Raw genomic sequence first — 17,441 nt, 5'->3', positions numbered from 1 at the left:
ATTAATCTACTACAGACATATGGTAACCATATTTATACCAAGACAGCTGCATGGAGATTTAGTGCTACAATTCAATATATTGCAATAATTGTTTCCTAGTATTCGTAAGAGCAGGGCAGTAGGAAACACAAAGAAGTTGTGGAAATGCAAACTCACTCATTTTGTCCCAGTTATTTTTTCCACGCATTTTAGATGTCCACAGTAATGTGTGAATTGGAAATATTGGCAGAAAACATTTTACAAGGCACAAAGGAGAATTAGCTCTCCAGCTCTCATATGTGCCTTTGAAATGTCCTCCCTCATGAATTCTGCATTTTTTCCAGCACCTTTAACCCAAATATCAAAGCAATCTGCAGATATTGAGGAAGTCTTATTAGACACACAGGCAACCTGAACTACAGAAAGAGCAAAGCTCAAATGAGCTAAGTAATTTCAGAGTAGAGCTGTCTTGAAACAGGATGGCATGTGCCTCCCAAGGGCAAGAGACTTAACAAATGCATCCTGAAAGAGTGATCCTTGTAACCGTCCTGGCCAGATTTCCAAAAGGTGTGAAAGAGAAAAGTCACGGGGAGGTCAAGTCACAGGGCTTGTGGAAAAACTGAAGTTCATCCCTGTTTGCAGCAAGGTGCAAACGTCATTCCAGTTCTTCAGCTTACCATAGCTCCATGCTCCAATCACACACAGTACCCCACCTCCCCACGAGTGTGAATGCAGAAGGTCACAGTTACTTCTCCAGTCTTATAGAGGCTCTGCAGAATCACACTTCCTGGAGGTATCTGCTGTGTTCCTATCTCTAAAATAGGATTTGTTCGAGAATGATTTTTCATCTTCATAACTCTTGAACTTTTCTTATGTGATCCATCAAACAAATATGGTTGGTATCTCATACTTTTAAGGTTATGCAACCAGACAAACTGGTACTAGAAATTTTTCTGAACAAATTTTGTAATCGGTCAGTTAAACATTTCCCTTTGTGTTAGGGCCAAGAATAGACGAGACAGTTCAACAGCAGGGCTGTTCAAGCAGAAGCCTGGGAGGCAGGACAAGTAGCAGAACTGGGATGAACCTTATTGTGTGTACTCGAGTAAAAAGCCTTGATGCAGTCTGGTCTACTGGTAAAAGAGGTTAAGTTAATATACTTGTGATGTGGTCCTTTGAAACTATTAGTGATGAGTGTTAGGAAGGAACTTGGCATTACTGCATTCCAGATCCACTGCCTGCCATGGGACTCTAGAAGCATTCAAGCTCACAAGGGACCAAACGCTCAGCCCCAAAACAAGAAGTATCTATGAATAACTTCAAAATAGCAGTTTCCTAATGTTTTGCCAGTAGCAACAATGAGTTGGATAAAACAGTAGGCATATTGATTGTTGTCATAGTTTTTGAAAGGCTTTTTTCAGTTCACAGTGAGTCAAGAAAGTATCCCTTTCAGTATCTAAAAGCAGGGGCTATAAGAAAGAAGGGGACCGACTCTTTAGGAGGGTCTACTGCAACAGGATGTGAGGAAATGATTTCAAACTAAAACAGGGGAGACTTAGATTGGATGTAAGAAAACAGTTTTTATGAAAAGGGTAGTGAAGCACCGGCACGAGTTGGCCAGGGAGGTGGTAGATGCCCCATCCCAGAAGACGCGCAAGGTCCAGATGGACCAGGCTCTGAGCAACCTGATCTAGCTGTAGACCCTGTTAATGGCAGGGGAGTTGGACTAGATGACATTCAAAGGTCCCTTTCAACTCAAAGGATTCTATGATTCTAACAAAGTTTCACCATGAAAACTCAACTTGACTATGGATATTGAAGAAATGCATTAGATCAGCCTTCACAGAGATGCTCCCCAGAGTTTGCTGTAGTGCCTGGTCCTTCAACAGTGCCACCTAGACAGCCTCCCAGGTCTGCTGAAACTATGGCATGCTTTCAGCTGCCCCATCTAGTAGGGACAGATTAAACACATGCTTAAGAACCAAGACAAGAAACTGTTTTGTTCTTTTGTTTATAAAAAGACAAAATACTGAATATCTTGGGACTGAGAAAACCTTAGTCAAACTATCCTGTCTAAAAAATAAGGTAACTTGCAAGATATATTGATCATGATCACCTAGCAGGAGCGTACATAACGGCTGATCAGACTCCCAAAGCCATTACACATCAAACTCAGTTTGAAGAATTGAATCATAGAATCTTTTGAGTTGGAAGGGACCTTTAAAGATCATCCAGTCCAACTCCCACACGGTGAACAAGGACATCTACAGCTAGATCAGGTTGCTCAGAGCTCTGTCCAGAGTGACCTTGAATATCTCCAGGGACAAGGCTTTCACCACCTCTTTGGGCAACTTGTTCCAGTGCCTCACCACTCTTACTGTAAAAAAAACCTTCTTTATGCCCAATCTTAATCTCTCCTCTTTAACTCTGAAATCACTTCCCTTCGTCCAAACACAGCAGACCTTGCTAAAGAGTCTGATCCCCTCCTTCCCCTCTATAACATCTCTTTAAATGACATCCTTGGACATGTCAACCACACCACGCAGCTTAGTGTCATTCACAAACTTGCTGTGGGTGCACTCAATCCTAATGTCACTGATGAAGATGTTAAACAGCACTGGTCTCAGTACTGACCCCTGAGGGACACCACTCATCACTGATATCCATCAGGACATTGAGTCACTGACACCAAATACCCTACACTGGATATAAAATCCAGATGACTTCTCAGTATGTAGAAGTCTCTTCCTGTACTGTGTGCAGTGATGCTACATAGAGGAAGTTGACCAAGACTGAAAGATGACATGCCTTTGCCACCCAAGGTCCACGCGGCATCACCCAGGGTCCAGGCATTTCTCAATGCCCATCTTGTTGAATTTCTTGTTTATACTGGTTTCTCCAAATGGCCAAGGCTTCCCATGAATAGTACCACTAGATGTAGGCATGAATATTTGGGCTGCCTTAACTACTGAAGGCCAACAATTGGAAGTAAAAAGGCAGAAAATTTCCTGTAGTAGCCTCACAGTTTGTCTCTACTCAGAGGACAGAAACAGTGAGATTCTGCTTTGCAGGGAAGCTTCCAGGTACCTGGGTATCATCCTATTACCCCACTCCACTTCCTTACCTGTGGCACATATGATCAGAAAAGGCAGCACTAGCAGGTGCACAGAGGTTTTGATGCCCAACTTGATTCTGGGAATGCCTACAGTTCCCCTGCACTGGCTTAAAAAACATTGGAGTAGCTCATCCTTTACTTGTGCAAATCTAGGTTTGAAAAGTATGTCTGTAGCTCTCAGGACTATGGAAGGTGATGTTCTGCACACAAAACCATAGACCCTACATCACAGAGGACGTTGAGCCCTGCAGGGACAGACCACCAGGGCTTCCATCTCTTTCAGTGAGCACATCTAGAAAAGGAAAAAATGGAAAGACACGCCTAGGGAGCTGGATCTATGGAAAGCCTGAAAGTAGGGTCAGAGGAATTGGTTAGGCTGCTGTGGTTCCTCTCAGGCATATGTGCCTTGGATAAGGCAGAGGGAAAAAATGGCCTTGAAGGAGAGAGTTATTGGTGGGAAGGAAGTGTCTGCAGGAATGCCTCAGAGTGCCCTTGATGTCTGGGCACTCAAAAGGGCTATGCCAGCAAACCAGCCAAAGATTTGCACAAGGGCAGACAGCAAGAAAGCAGGCAAGTTAATCATTAGGGAAGCAAGTCAGGTGAAGAGGAAAGGGAAGGAAGATGTATGCAGTATTCATCAGTGTTTTGCATGCAAGATAAAAAAGTCCAAGAGAGCACCCACAGTTACAGGAACTGACACAGGAAAGAGGAAGGAAATCAGAGACCCTGAGGCACTGTATGGCTTCGGATACACAATTAAAACATTTGGGGATTTTGGTCAGCTCTGTAGCTTGCATACTCTAACTGCTGCCAGGGAAGAATGATCAAGTTCCAGAAAAAGAAAAGTAGAGCTCTGCAGTGCCAGGGTACAAATTAAACTCCCTACTTCCCTCCCCTCCCTCTGTTGCTGTCATCTCCTTAATTTCCATGGCAGACTTCTCCTCATTTTTGATCCCATTAATATAGCTATTCACGTCAAATCTATAGCAGCATAATCAGCACACTATCAGTAATTAGAGAAATTAAAACAAACACAGCTCACTGGAATGGACCTTATGCAAAGCAGCACTGGGAAAAAGATTAATATCTCATTTCCTGCACACAGAGAACAGAGATTGTCTTGGTGACCTTAGCGATTTCGTGAAGTTCAGTTCCTCCCTGCCTCCTCTCTTCAGCTTGCCTCCAATCAACTTCCCAGCACAAGGGGAGAAGACAGCTACCCCCTCACATCACAATCCTCACTCAGGCAAATTCCAAAGCAAATAAAAAACAGTGAGGTACAACAGTTCATCACAAAAGGAAAAGGGAAAGGAGATGGTGGAGAATCCCATGCCTCTCCTAAAATGATCACAGATACTGCTCTTATTAAATTAAAGTCTTACAGAAAGCTGTGAAACGGCAGCTTGTGGAAGTCAATCTTGTTGAAAATGCTATGATACGGCTCCATTATTGTCTGAGCACTGCAAAATAACTCAAGCTAGCAAATATAAATGAACCACAAACTAGCTGAGCCGCATACTCAAGAAGTACTTCTTCACTGAGGCTGCTGCTAATATGGTGGAATACAGGGCAGAAAGAGGCTACGGGAAGATAATATCAAGTAAAACTAACAGATAATATTCAGGCAAAGACTTCAGTAAGATTCATGAAAAATTACTCATTTCCACAAGCAAAAAAGACCGTTATCCACAGATAACCCAGACAGGCAGTGTAAAATGTATATGGGAGGCAAATCTTTGTTCAGAATTTGCATGTGGAATCATCAGACACCAAGACAAGAGCAAAGCCTTATCAAGTCAAAGCAGGAGACTTTTCCAGGCCCCACAGAGGCAATAAAGCTGGCAACTGGCCCTACGGCTCCAAGGCAAGAGTCAACCACAGATTCAATCGCCTGATGTTAGGAAGAAATTCTCTCCCCCATTCCACCTCTTCTCTACTCATGACTGCAGAATTTGCATTACGGGGTTTTTACCGCACATTCCTCCGAAGAACCTCTGTTCAGCCAAGGTATGGAGAGAGGTGTGATCCAAACAGCAAATCCTTTTGCACCTACGCCACAGTACTGTTAGCACCCACTTCTAGCACCAACCACCACAGAAGGCTTGAGAGTTTACAGCAGAGCTACAAAAAACACGCTAGGCTTTGAAGTAGTGTGGACAGTGAGTGGGAAGCAGGGAGGGCAATGCGTAGAGACTTTCCAAGCTGAGAGAGCTGCACAGCAGAGATTTTGATGCACTTCTTTTCCCATTCTCTTTCCTAAAGAAGAGAATGCTGGGGTGTCTCATCTGTAACATACAGAGGCTCTGCAACCCTGCCTGTGTGTGTGGGAATTCATGTCCTAAACACTCATCATGGGGTCATGCATTCAGCATAAAATTTCTGGAGGCCACAAAAACAGAGATGGAAAAATGAAGGGGAAACATGGTGTACAAGGAGCTCCCCTTCACATGTTATAGGAAAGGAGAATCCGTGAGCTGCTCTGTGGTCCATTCAGGCCGGCACAGAAATATGCATGACTCTACCTGGACACATCACTGAGCTATCAGTATATTGGAAAGCTGCAATGCCACTGTGTATTCAAATGTATTTCATGGATAAGAGCCACTACCAGTCATTCTACAAAATATGATTACTTTTAGTGAATCTACAGCTACTACCATCAGGATCATTCACAATGGGATATGAAGTACTTCCATAGTACAAAGCACATGTCAGAACCATCACATGGACAAGTTCAGGTCACTCACTGCCAAGGATTATCTGCAGGCCTATAAGTCAAGTTGTGGAAAAATCAGGGGAGGGTAATTCACATAGAAGTCACGTGGTTTTTTTTAATCATCAGTCGTTGATGGAAACAAATTCCATTACAACATTACAAAATACATATTTTTAAAATACCATAAATATAAGAAATGACCGTTCTCAATCCCACTGCAAGGCTAGTCTCCGCTCTCATCTGTACGTACAACATTCCTCAGTGGCTTTTTGAAAGCAGTGATTCTGGTCTGATTTACAGCAAGGGAAGTGAAGTGCAGATACGAGCCTCAATCTCTATCATTGCTAGCACAGTCAGTCCATTTTAATTTCTCTCCTTATCTGCATGAAATCAGTTTGAACTTGAGTGTGAACGGTGTGCGTACATTCCTGTTTGAAAACAACTTGCATCACAATCTGCCATAATTATCTTCTATCTGTTACCATTAGAAAATACAGGCACACCTAAATTTCAGCTACTATAACAAATTGAGAAAAAGTTGTTTATATTTGATCATGTAGGTGCCTGCCCTGGTTAAGTATAAAAACATCCTCTGCAAAGAGGTTATCGGCTTCTGGAGGCACTGGGAAGGAAACTCTGATGGCAGGTATGGGTGTTAACATGAGAAAACACCATCAGACCAGAGGACAGGTGCACTATGATTACCCACAAACTACAGCTTAACCCCGCAAAGGTAAAGCCTCTGCATCTTTCCTCACCAGTAAAATGAAACACAGCATACACAGCACTGCTACATTCCGTGTGGCAGCATTTCATTACACTTCGGACCCTCCATGAAAAAAGACACACCAAATACATGGAGATACCCAGGGGTACTGTGACAAGGTCCAGCCCTACACCTTACATTGCCTCTCCCGAAGGTCCAAACAGTGCAAAAGTAACTCAGTACAGACAGAGTGCATGCTGCTGTATCCTTGTGTTCAACACAACCTCTAAGTGGATAAAGGCAACTTTTCAGAGGGAATCTAGAGCAGCTCAGGACTAGGAGAGCTGTAGAAAAGGGCTGCTGGTGGTAAAAGAGGCAAGACTCACTAGGGTGGCTCAAGAAAACCGATCAGAATCCAGAGAGAAAGAAAGCCAGATAAAATACCTGTTCTCAATGATTTTCTGAATAAGCCAGTCCAGAAGGAAGAGGAGGTGGATGTTTGCCACTGTAAAACATCAGGTGGATTCAGATTATTTGATCCCCAGCAATACTGAATGCAGAGGGAGTTCCTAAAAAGGACCATACTTGAACTGACTTTGACTGCTGTACAGGAACTGGATGTGGAAGAAACAACAAATTACAACTCTCCCCTTACTATCTTTAAACTTCTCTAGCCACTTGCTTTAAAGTGAAAAACATGAGACCAGTGTGGCTAAACAGGAAAATTTGACACGAGTACATAAAAAACAGCTAGGAGGGTGTCTCGTAGAATATTGTATCCTGCACATTTGCAGGCTTTTCATTCTGCATTTTATCCTACACAAACATAAGTATACAGGCAGACACGTACCTACGTATCTACGTATGCAAGACAGACAAGTATTGTAAGAGTCTGAAGGTCTAGCTTATAAAGAGTAAAGGAACTACAGAGACAAAGAGAGACATGATAGATACGGCCCACAGCTGTATCTGGAAATAAAGGAAATAAATATGAATAGAAGGGAAGATATATCTGGAAGACTTTGTAGAAGGATGAGCTAACAAGAAGCTGTGATTAAAACATTAAAATGCAATGGGAGACCACTGAAGGAAGCTGAGTTACATCAAAAGAAATAAAACCTGCAGGTGGGTTAACCTGTACAAGAAACATCTTACTTTTAACAGCTACTCACCAATTTATTTAAGGAGCTATTTAACAGCTTTTTGAAGATCTCTCAGTCAGCAATCTGTGGTATCAGAATGCAAACTAGAAGAAACTGAACCTTCTGCTGATCCAGTGTATCAGTAACAAAACATTACTCAGAAAAAGGAAACAAATCACCTTGGAGGATAGCTGGAGGCACAGCAAAAGCTTTCCTTTCCTCTAAAACAAGGACCTTCCAGCACAGAACCATCAGCACTGGCAGAATTTTAAGGAGAGTTTTTAAATATGTTTGTAAAGAGACAGCTGGGCATGGCATAGCGTATCTGATTTAAAAGAAGATGCATTTGAAAAGCTGAAGCTTCCCAGCGAGCTGCCCTTTTAAGAAGAGGTAGGTGACAAGATGAGAGTGGGGACTGAATTTAACACACCGCCTGTATTCCAGGGACAATGACAGGGTCGAGTGATGGGTCTTTATTAAATGCTTTCTCCTCCATTAATGTTGCACACTCTAATGATTTGGCCATTAGCATTAACAAATCTGCAATGCCCTGCCTGGAGCTAATAAGTAATGAACTAAGCGAGTGAATATTCTGTTGTGTAAGGAGTGCTATTAGCAATCCTTTCCTAACTGCTGTGAAAACAAGAGATGCCTTCCAGGTACAACCTGTCCATGTGACAGGGTACATCACACACCACCCTTATATGCTGTGGAAATTCCACAGGCACTCCCAACACTCAGCAGGGGAACAAGGAGTGGATCACCCACTGCATGGTGCTGCCATACGGGGTTGGATGGCAGATGCTGCACCAGAAGGCACGTGACAAAACGTGCTCTGCACAGGAGGCTTGAATAAAAATGGTGAAAAGGACAGGAGGAGGAAAGTTCTGGTCCCAGAACCACTACTCACTCTCTAAAACAAGTTGTGGCTTTACCACAGCACTCTGACCCTTTGCTGTGCTGCGGAGGTAACAGGATGATGCTGAGCCCACAGGCATGTCAAGTGCTAGGATGGTTAAGTGCAAAAACCTCAACTTAGCTGTTTCACTGCCATAGCCTTTTCTGTTCATTAAGTTACCTAGCTTTTAATTTTTCCTTTCAACCTGTGCATATTTTTTGCTCTTTCTCAAATTATTATTCTGTTTCAGCTCATAATCCCAAAGCACTGGTTGTGACACTGCTCCTGGCAAAAGAAAAGTGCTAAAGTTTCTCTTTGGTTATCACTGGCTTGTTTTTGACAACTAAGCACTGCTGGTTCACACCTGAATGGACAGTGCAGCGAGAGTCCCATCACCACTACCCTGAGATTGCTTATGAGCTACAAATATTTCCTCATTACAGACATGACAGGCTTGGGAACTGAGCCAACTGAAATTGCATAAATCATAATCATTTTAAGAAAAAAAGAGTGAAGTGTTTGTTCTGGGCCCATTTGAGCTCGGTATAAAAGTTTATCTATGGCCTACAACACTATACTATCCACACATGCCTCATAAAACCATCACCATTTCCCTGCATTGAATAGAAGTGTTATTGCACTCACCTTCACAAGCGGAGGGACCAAAACATTTAGAGATTAGGCAATTAGCTCAGACAGCAGCACAGAGCAAAACAAAAACCTACTTTCATAGAAACATAGAATCACCAAGGTTGGAAAAGACCTTCAAGATCATCTAGTTCGACTATCCAGCTACCATCAATATTTCCCCACTAAACTATGTCCCTCAGTACAACATCTAAAAGCTTCAGATATCTTAAAAAAATAATAGTCTCTCCTAGGAACCCTACCAGGCTCTAAACCCACATGTTACAACTGAACAATTATACTGCAATAGCACCCAGAAGCAACATGAACCCCAGCACCGTTGCCCGAGGCACTGCAGAAACAGATCAGAGAACAGCCCCTGCCCTGCAGAGCTCAAAGCCAAAGCAGCCAAGACAGAAAAGCACTGGAGGAAAGAACCTTTTTGAATCCTGTTTTACAATCAGGAAATGGAAGGGCAGAAAGAACAGCAAGTTGTCTAGATCCCATTCCGACTCTACCTGCAGTGCCTTGTTTCTGGAGTTGAGAACAGGAGAAAGTATGAGGAAAAAGCTGACTTTGATGAAATCAACCAGCTGTGGCGTACAGGTATCATACAAAAGCTTTCAAACGTTCTCACTTCGCATTTTAATACTGAGTTTAAATAACCCTCAACCTCCGTAAGAACCCCTGATATCAAAGCATTGCTTGTAATCTTTTGACTCAAGCGCACAGCAGAGATTGTCCATGCCAGACGAGAGCTAGTGGACCTGTTCCAGAGACACATCCCTCCTGTGCCACAAGAACCAGGATAGAGGCACTGCAACCCTTCCCACAGTTACACAACCACACAGACCCAGTCAGCAAGGCAGGTTTCCTTACCCGACCGAGACACCACAGCAAAACCGCCCCAAAGAGCAGCACAGCCTTCTGCTGGCACAGGCAGAGCAAGAAGCAGGGGGCATCAATCACCCCATCTGATCAAGTAAGGCGTGTTTAACACCCAAGCTGAGCTGTGAGACTGTTAGAAGAGATGGGGGGAAAAAGAAAAAAAGAAAAAAAAAAATCAAAACACACTGCTTCTAAGAGTCGTGACAAAACCCTTCTGCTCCTACGAGTAAGGAGGTGACTGGGACAACTGCCCAAGAGCAAGCACATTCCCAGCTTTGAAGACACACATGTTTGTTCCAGCAAGCATCCCCCTAACCCTTTCCACTACACGCCCTTCCCCACAATCCTCCTCACACGTAGCAATGGTTGAGGTTTTCATTAGGGGAAAATTAATCAGATTTTTTTTTTTTTTTTTTTCAAGCTGGCAACAAAGCCGTGAGACTTTTCCTGGCATTTCTCCTGTTTATACAGGACCTGCCAAACCGGTTGTGTGATTTTTATACTGCTTTCTTTTCCACAAAGTCCTTCGAAAGGCAGAATAGCAGAAAGCAAATAAGGAAAAAAGTTTGGTTATACGGGTCCAAAGATCAAGCCTTGGTGATACAGCTGAAAATAAAAAATTAACTAGAATTGTCTGAAATGTATATTCACTATCCAAAGATCAGCACTGTTTATGTTTATTAAGACTATGTCGCAGCATGCCGTTGCTCTGCCTGGTGAGAGAGGCAGTCCTATTTCTAATGGTTTAATATCTAAATACATACGGTGCGAAGCAGATAAGATGGAAAATGAGGTACAGAGCAGTGAAACACATCGTTCAAAGTCACACAGAGACAGGGAAACGATGCAGGTCTTCTGACTATCCACCAGGCTCCCTGCGTATTGGACCATGTCACTTTCCCTAAAGTGTAAGTGTCTTAACTGCCAGCCATGCTTGGCCCAGTTCATGTGGGTATAGCTGCCTTACATCCGGCACCAAATAGTTTCTAAGCCTAGAAAATCCTGTTGCCTCATCCTCCTATAACACCCTACACAAACAATAACTCATCCATTTTAACTGCCCAACTACAAGTCCAGTGCCAGGGATCCGAACACCAGAAGGGGTAACAAATTTTACAGCAGACGTTTCCCCCAGTGCCCCCAGTCTAGCAAGGAATCACAACGTTCACCAGCACTTTCAATTATTACATAGGTATTTTTTAATATTTTTTTTCTGCATTACTTCAGTGCAGCAGCACACTGTGCCGCTACACTTTCCAAGCGGAACACTTAGTCATCAATTCAGAAGAAAATTTCTGTTTCGATATTAATTTTGCTATCCGCATTCAAAAACCCAATGCAAAATGACAGAACAACTTTGCAAGGTAAGCTTTCCATTCCAGACGCTCTGGTCTTGCTCTAATGTCAGAATTTCCCCGCAGGATGAAAACTCTATGGGCATGAGAAATCCATGCAGTGTACCAACACAGCAGTCACTACCTATGCACCCCGGGTGCCCACTGTTTGCTCAGGTGTTTCTAACTCCTGGGATGGCACAGAAAGCACAGCTCTCCCCTCTCACACACGGCTCTCGCCTACAAGGCCACCTAGCACATGAGGGAGCCTGCTTCTGATACGGCCCCGCTTGACATAGTCATATTCATTTTTACAGGGCTGTATAAAAAAGGATGAGATAAAACCTTGAGCAAATAAATGGGCAAAGTTCGTGCTTACAGCTGCTCCTCATGGGCCACTTCATACTGACACACCTGCTCTTCTGGCAAGTGGTTTTGCTCCCAGAGGCTGACTTCACAAGACTGCTGTGGCTGGGCTGGATGATGAATTGGGAGCTCTTAAACCAGCTTCAATGAGAACCATCAGCCCTCAGACCATGAGAGTCACCCACGACAGAATGCTGTCCACGCAGCAAGCTGCACTCATTGTACCACTAGCAACCACTCCACCTGCCTCCTGCCTGCCGACCCCCTTCTACTGTGATTAGGACTAAACTAAATACATTTGTGAGCTGTCACAGGAAAACACAACTTTATTTTCCCCCTCAAAATCTTCTCCTCTTCCCATCCCAGCTCAGACTGGAATGGCAGCAATAAAAACACAGCAATCCAAGCCTGTGACTGGAAACATTTAAAAGCAGAGTAGCACCATTTGTAAGGAAAGCTGCAACTATGCATTGGATTAGTTGGTGAAGCTGCTCTGAGTGCGCAGGCTCCCAGGCAAAGATCCATCTTTCAACACGTGCCTTCATGTGTGTCCATTCAGGTATGTTATACATACATATCATCACATACCCCCACTGCAACTTTAACCTATATGTCGAAATTCACAGTAATGATTAGAAACCTGTGCTGAAACTCATCTAAACCTGTGAGTCTGCAAAAATAACAGCGAGATCTTAATCTTTGATGCTGGATGAACTAATCTAAAAAAAAAAAAAAACCTGTGAGTAAGCATATACGTTCCCACTGACAAAGGGAGCAAAGGGTTTTGCTGAACACTGGAAATTGCAAAAATGGGAAATGGAGAGATACTGGTATCTTTAGCGAGCAGAACTACCTGCTCCTATTACTTGCAATAGCCGGCCGGTGACACAAGCTGTGATACATTGCAGCACAATGATAACCCTTGCCATAGCTAAGCCTTTAATTATGGAACAGCTGGGGAAAAGAAAAAAAACAACAACAACAACAAAAGAAAAAAAACCAACATGCATCAGGCCTGTGGGGAAAAGAAAACAGTGAGAACAGAGATGCATGCAGCAACCTCGGTGCAGCAGAAATTGTTGTTAGATGTACACAGAGCTCCTGATTTGTGAGAGAGTAATGAAGCCTGTTACTGAGAGAGAAGGATTTAAAGGCGCACTGAAGATTTTCCTTTATGGAAACACAAAGTCCTATGGGCACTAGCTGGACAGACTCCAGACAACTGCATATCCAAAAAAGCCAGCAAGTCCCAATGAACAGACACCAGAGCACGTGTGTTCCTATAAATACAATGATGCAGTCTTTTTATTCCTAAAAGAACTATATTTTATTCCACTCTTGCACCCTAAAAATTAGTTATATTAGTTGTTCTGCTAAAACAAAAGTAAACCACTGAGGGGGTCTGAGTGCCCCTTACCCCCTACCATCAGCAAGTACTAACTCAAGCAGACAAGCACAGTGTGAGAGCTCTTTACCCATTCCAGTGCAAAGCTCAGAGCTTCGCTGCACCACTGGGGGCTCAAGCCCAAACAAAAGTGACACCCATGTTAAACAGGGGCATTGGGTTAGCAACAAAGAGACCACATCAGCAGCTGCAGAGTTAATGCAAACAGGGCTGTTCTTTCTCAGCTACATCCGTAACTTGAGCTTCAACAACACAGAGGAGTTTCTCTTGAGTGCAAGGAGAAAGCAATGCTCAGGTGGAGAAGAGGATATGTATTTAAACCAGAGAGGGAGCAGAAAAAAAACTGGAGCTATGAGATGAACTCTCAGAGCAACGTGAACAAATCTTGAGTGGCCAGCCTCTCTCAAGACCGTTTTCCACAAAACAAACGCTGGTCACACCTTGCAATCTATATCATGAAAACAAAAAGCAGCATGCTCCCCAACTCCAAAAATTCCAGTGCAAATCAGACGATCTGTGTTCTGATATACTATGCATACACTTAAAACACCCTCCCCCCTCTTCCCCATACCCATGGCCTGATTACGAACCTCCTGACAGCCAGCTTGCACAGCGATGAGGCTAACTCCAGGTGCCGGCGCTCAGTTCCCTGGCTCAGATTTACAGGGACAATTTGTATCACAGCAGCCACCCCCGCTACTTGCTATCTACCTTTTTCCCTGTATCTTTTTCTACCCATCAACTTCAGAGACTGTGAACAAGATAACAAGAAACTTTGCTCCCTTCGCAGGCCAACACCAGATCTAGGCCAATAATAAGTTGCACCCAGAGAGCAGCCCAAAGCTAGCTTCTGAACGTATCCCTATAAGCATCGGTTTGCCCACTCTCACTGTTAGGTGCCACACTGGAGCAGATAGCAATAGACTAAATAAGCTGTGATGACCAAGCAGCAGGGCCTGACCGAGCTTTGCAAGCAGAAGGGGTACAGCCATGTAGAGCCTTTGGTCTGCCTGTGCTGTGCACTAGGGTTATGACTCCCTGCTGCACCCACACAGCCTTTGGCAAAAATGAGACTTCAGGCTTCCGAAAACTTCAGGTCTGCATAAACAGTCCGTACCTTGTTATTTTGTGTGATATGCAAGAGCTTTTGATGATGTTTGAACAACCAGTAGCTGTCACAGTTTTGTTCCATTTTTGCACCGTTTCAGCTAGGATTTGGTGGCTTTATTCAAAGATGCTTGCAGACCAAAAACAAAACCAAAAACAACCCGCCGCTGACAGGAGAGAATGCAAAGGAGTTACGCAGTTAAATTTTACCCATACTGATGCAACAAATCTCCTTCACTTCTGCAAATCCACCAAGTCTGGCTGAACTTTTGCCTCATTTTCTTCAACTTTCATGCAGAAAACAGGCTTCCAGACTCCTTGGGAATGGTTTTGTGCTGTTAGAAGTACTTGAACCATAGTTGAAGCAAACTTCAGCTCCTCTTAATCTCCGCGCTCAGGGGACGACCACTCACACCTCTCTGCAAGGCAGCATACTGCTGCCAACACGTCTGCTGTCACTTAGGGTAGGCTGAGATTGCAGGTGGGGGATTAGCAGCAGGGGCGGGCAGATCCTCAATAGGCAAAAGATGCTGTTCTCATGACAGAATCATTTTCAAGGAAAAGCCTTGAGAGAAATCTCCCTTTCTCAATTATGTCAAAACACGATTTTGTCAAGTCAAAATCTTGTCCAAAGTTTCTCATCAGCGGCCCTTTGGAGGAAATACTACAACACATATCCTTTTTAAACCATCGTCAGCTGCTTCTGTCAGACCACAAACACCCTATCACAGAGCCTTAACAAAGGCTCAGCACCAGGCAATTTCAGGAGACAACAGAACTGCAGCACAGGAGAACTGCCCGAGGAGAAGCCTGTGGCTACAGGACAGGTTACAGCTATCTCCTTTCAGCTGGAGCTGAAAGAGACCAAGCCCTGTCTCTCAGCACAGCCAGCCTGCTAATGCCCAGGCTCATTGCTTAATCCTATCTCAACATCCTGCACAGCGTCTTTCCTAGCAAAACATGAAATCAGCAGGAAACAGAGATGGCTTACAGACTACGTGCTGCTGAGTGCAAGCCTTCTCATTCACAACAACAGTTAAAAGAAGAAAGGGCCTGAAAGAAGGGACAGTTTGCCCCACCAGGCTAACGAGACCCTCTGCTTCCCGCTCTTCTCCTCATTTACGTACCCTACCCTTCTGGAAAGCAGGGTCACTTTCTCACTGGTTAGAAGAAGATGAAATCGGAGCTTGAACAGATGTTGCAGGGCTCGTGATAGTGAGTGATTTCCATTAACATACAGAGCACACTAATAATCGCTGAGGAGGCAGAGGAGCCCAATTTGCATGGCAGCCCTCCCAACCCCAGGCAGGAAATATGCCCAATCAAGTCAGAAGAACAGTGGTTGCAGGTCAGCAGAATAACACTGGGATTAGAAAGCACATCATGCCAATGAATTACCTGCTGATTAAAGCTGCTAGAGATAATTTCAATTACCTGCAGCTCTGAAAATCAGCCTATAGAAAGCCCAAAGCCCATCTTGTGTTGTAGCCACAGCATGACGGGCAGCCCCACAGCACTCCAATGCGTGAATCGAGTCCCTCCCCACAGCCTTGCCAGAACAAGCCCTTCCCCAACAACAAATAGAGCAACTCACACTGCCAAAAATTCCTTCCATCTGCTTTTCATATTTCTCTATAATGGAAAAATAGATCCTCTGCTATTTTTAAAACAGACTTGGTTTGCAGTCTTAACTTCTTTGCTTTTTAATTAACATACTTACCTCAATATATACATGCCACTAAGAAAACAGTCTGTAAATACAGGGAAAACCTGGCTCAAGAAATCACAAGTGACCCTAGGACCAACGGGTAGGCAAATCCCTCATCTACTCTCTATGCTGGAAATACTCAAGATACACAGTTGTGAAGACAGGAGGGGAAGAAGAGGGAGCTTCAGAAGTAAGAACCTCAATTTCCCCCAAAATTTCACTATTTAAAGAAAATGTCAACTTGTAAAAAAAAAAAAAAAAGAAAGAAAGAAAAAGAAAAAAGAAAAAAAATCCAATACACAAAACATACTACTAAAAATTATATATATATATAATTTCAATAGAATTGGATTAGGAAGCAACTACAGAGGCAAACGTGACTGCAAGAGCTGAGGTGGAGTGGAAAAGACATAATACAGCAGAAAGTAGTTGAGGCAGCACCCCTTCAGCCCAAATAAGTTCCAGCCAGAATATCACCTTTGACCAGGTCTTCAACCCGATTTGAGTCCGAATCAGTGACATGCTGATAAGCTTCCATATCTATTCTGTTTGGCAGGAGTTGAGGATACTCAACAGTTTCTAGGACAGATGTTCATAGCCAAGATATTAAGAGAGGAAGGAATACACAGAAGTGACTAATTTTCTGTTGTGGCTAACAGAATAAGTCCTTGTGTTTATGGGGAAAAATAAAAAAGAAATGTGTTTCTTCTGTAAAAGTTTACTATTATTATTATTATTATTATAAAGAAAAATACATAAAAATATAATTTCTTATTACATTTTTCAAGGGAAAAGCCACTTAATACAAAGTCCTGTCTCTGTGTAATTAGCAGGCCACATTGATGTGGTGAGGTGCGGCCTCACCTTCACTGGTGAGGCCGCACCTCGAGTACTGTGTCCAGTTTTGGGCCCCTCACTGTAAGAAAGACATTGAGGCCCTGGAGCGTGTCCAGAGGAGGGCAACAAAGCTAGTGAGGGGTCTGGAACACAGGCCTTATGAGCAGTGGCTGAAGGAGCTGGGATTGTTCAGTCTAGAGAAGAGGAGGCTCAGGGGAGACCTTATTGCTCTCTATAACTACCTGAAGGGAGGTTGTAGTGAGCTGGGGGTCAGCCTCTTCTCTCGTGTGACTAGTGATAGGACTAGAGGGAATGGCTTCAGGCTGCGCCAGGGAAGATCCAGGCTGGACGTTAGGAAATACTACTTCTCTGAAAGGGTGCTGAGGCACTGGAATGGGCTGCCCAGAGAGGTGGTGGAGTCACCGAGCCTGGTGGTGTTCAAAGAGCATTTGGATGTTGTGTTGAGAGACATGGTTTAGCGGGAACCATTGGTGAAGGGCGAATGGTTGGACTGGATGATCCTGTGGGTCTTTTCCAACCTTAGCGATCCTATGATTCTATGATTCTATGTAAGAATACACAGCACATCTAAAGTATTTAATTAAAAAAAAAA

General features: G+C 43.6%; 1 protein-coding gene across 8 annotated transcripts in view; it reads right to left on the bottom strand.

Moving 5' to 3' along the window:
* The window catches only part of ETV6 (ETS variant 6), a 132,763-nt gene that overhangs the window by 91,642 nt on the left and 23,680 nt on the right, over positions 1-17,441 (bottom strand). Inside the window, exon 1 of one of the 8 annotated variants that reach the window (XM_046907769.1) lies at positions 10,063-17,441. This exon is cut by the window's right edge and continues 22,697 nt beyond it. The exons of the other annotated variants lie outside the window; for them this stretch is intronic. The gene's annotated coding sequence lies outside the window, so the exon portion shown is untranslated. The remainder of the gene's footprint in view (positions 1-10,062) is intronic. 8 annotated transcript variants of the gene reach the window in all.

The sequence above is a fragment of the Gallus gallus genome, chromosome 1 (assembly GCF_016699485.2).
Source record: "Gallus gallus isolate bGalGal1 chromosome 1, bGalGal1.mat.broiler.GRCg7b, whole genome shotgun sequence".
Lineage (NCBI taxonomy): Eukaryota > Metazoa > Chordata > Aves > Galliformes > Phasianidae > Gallus > Gallus gallus.
Note: the sequence above shows the minus strand (reverse complement) of the source record. Positions and strands in the feature narration are given on the sequence as shown.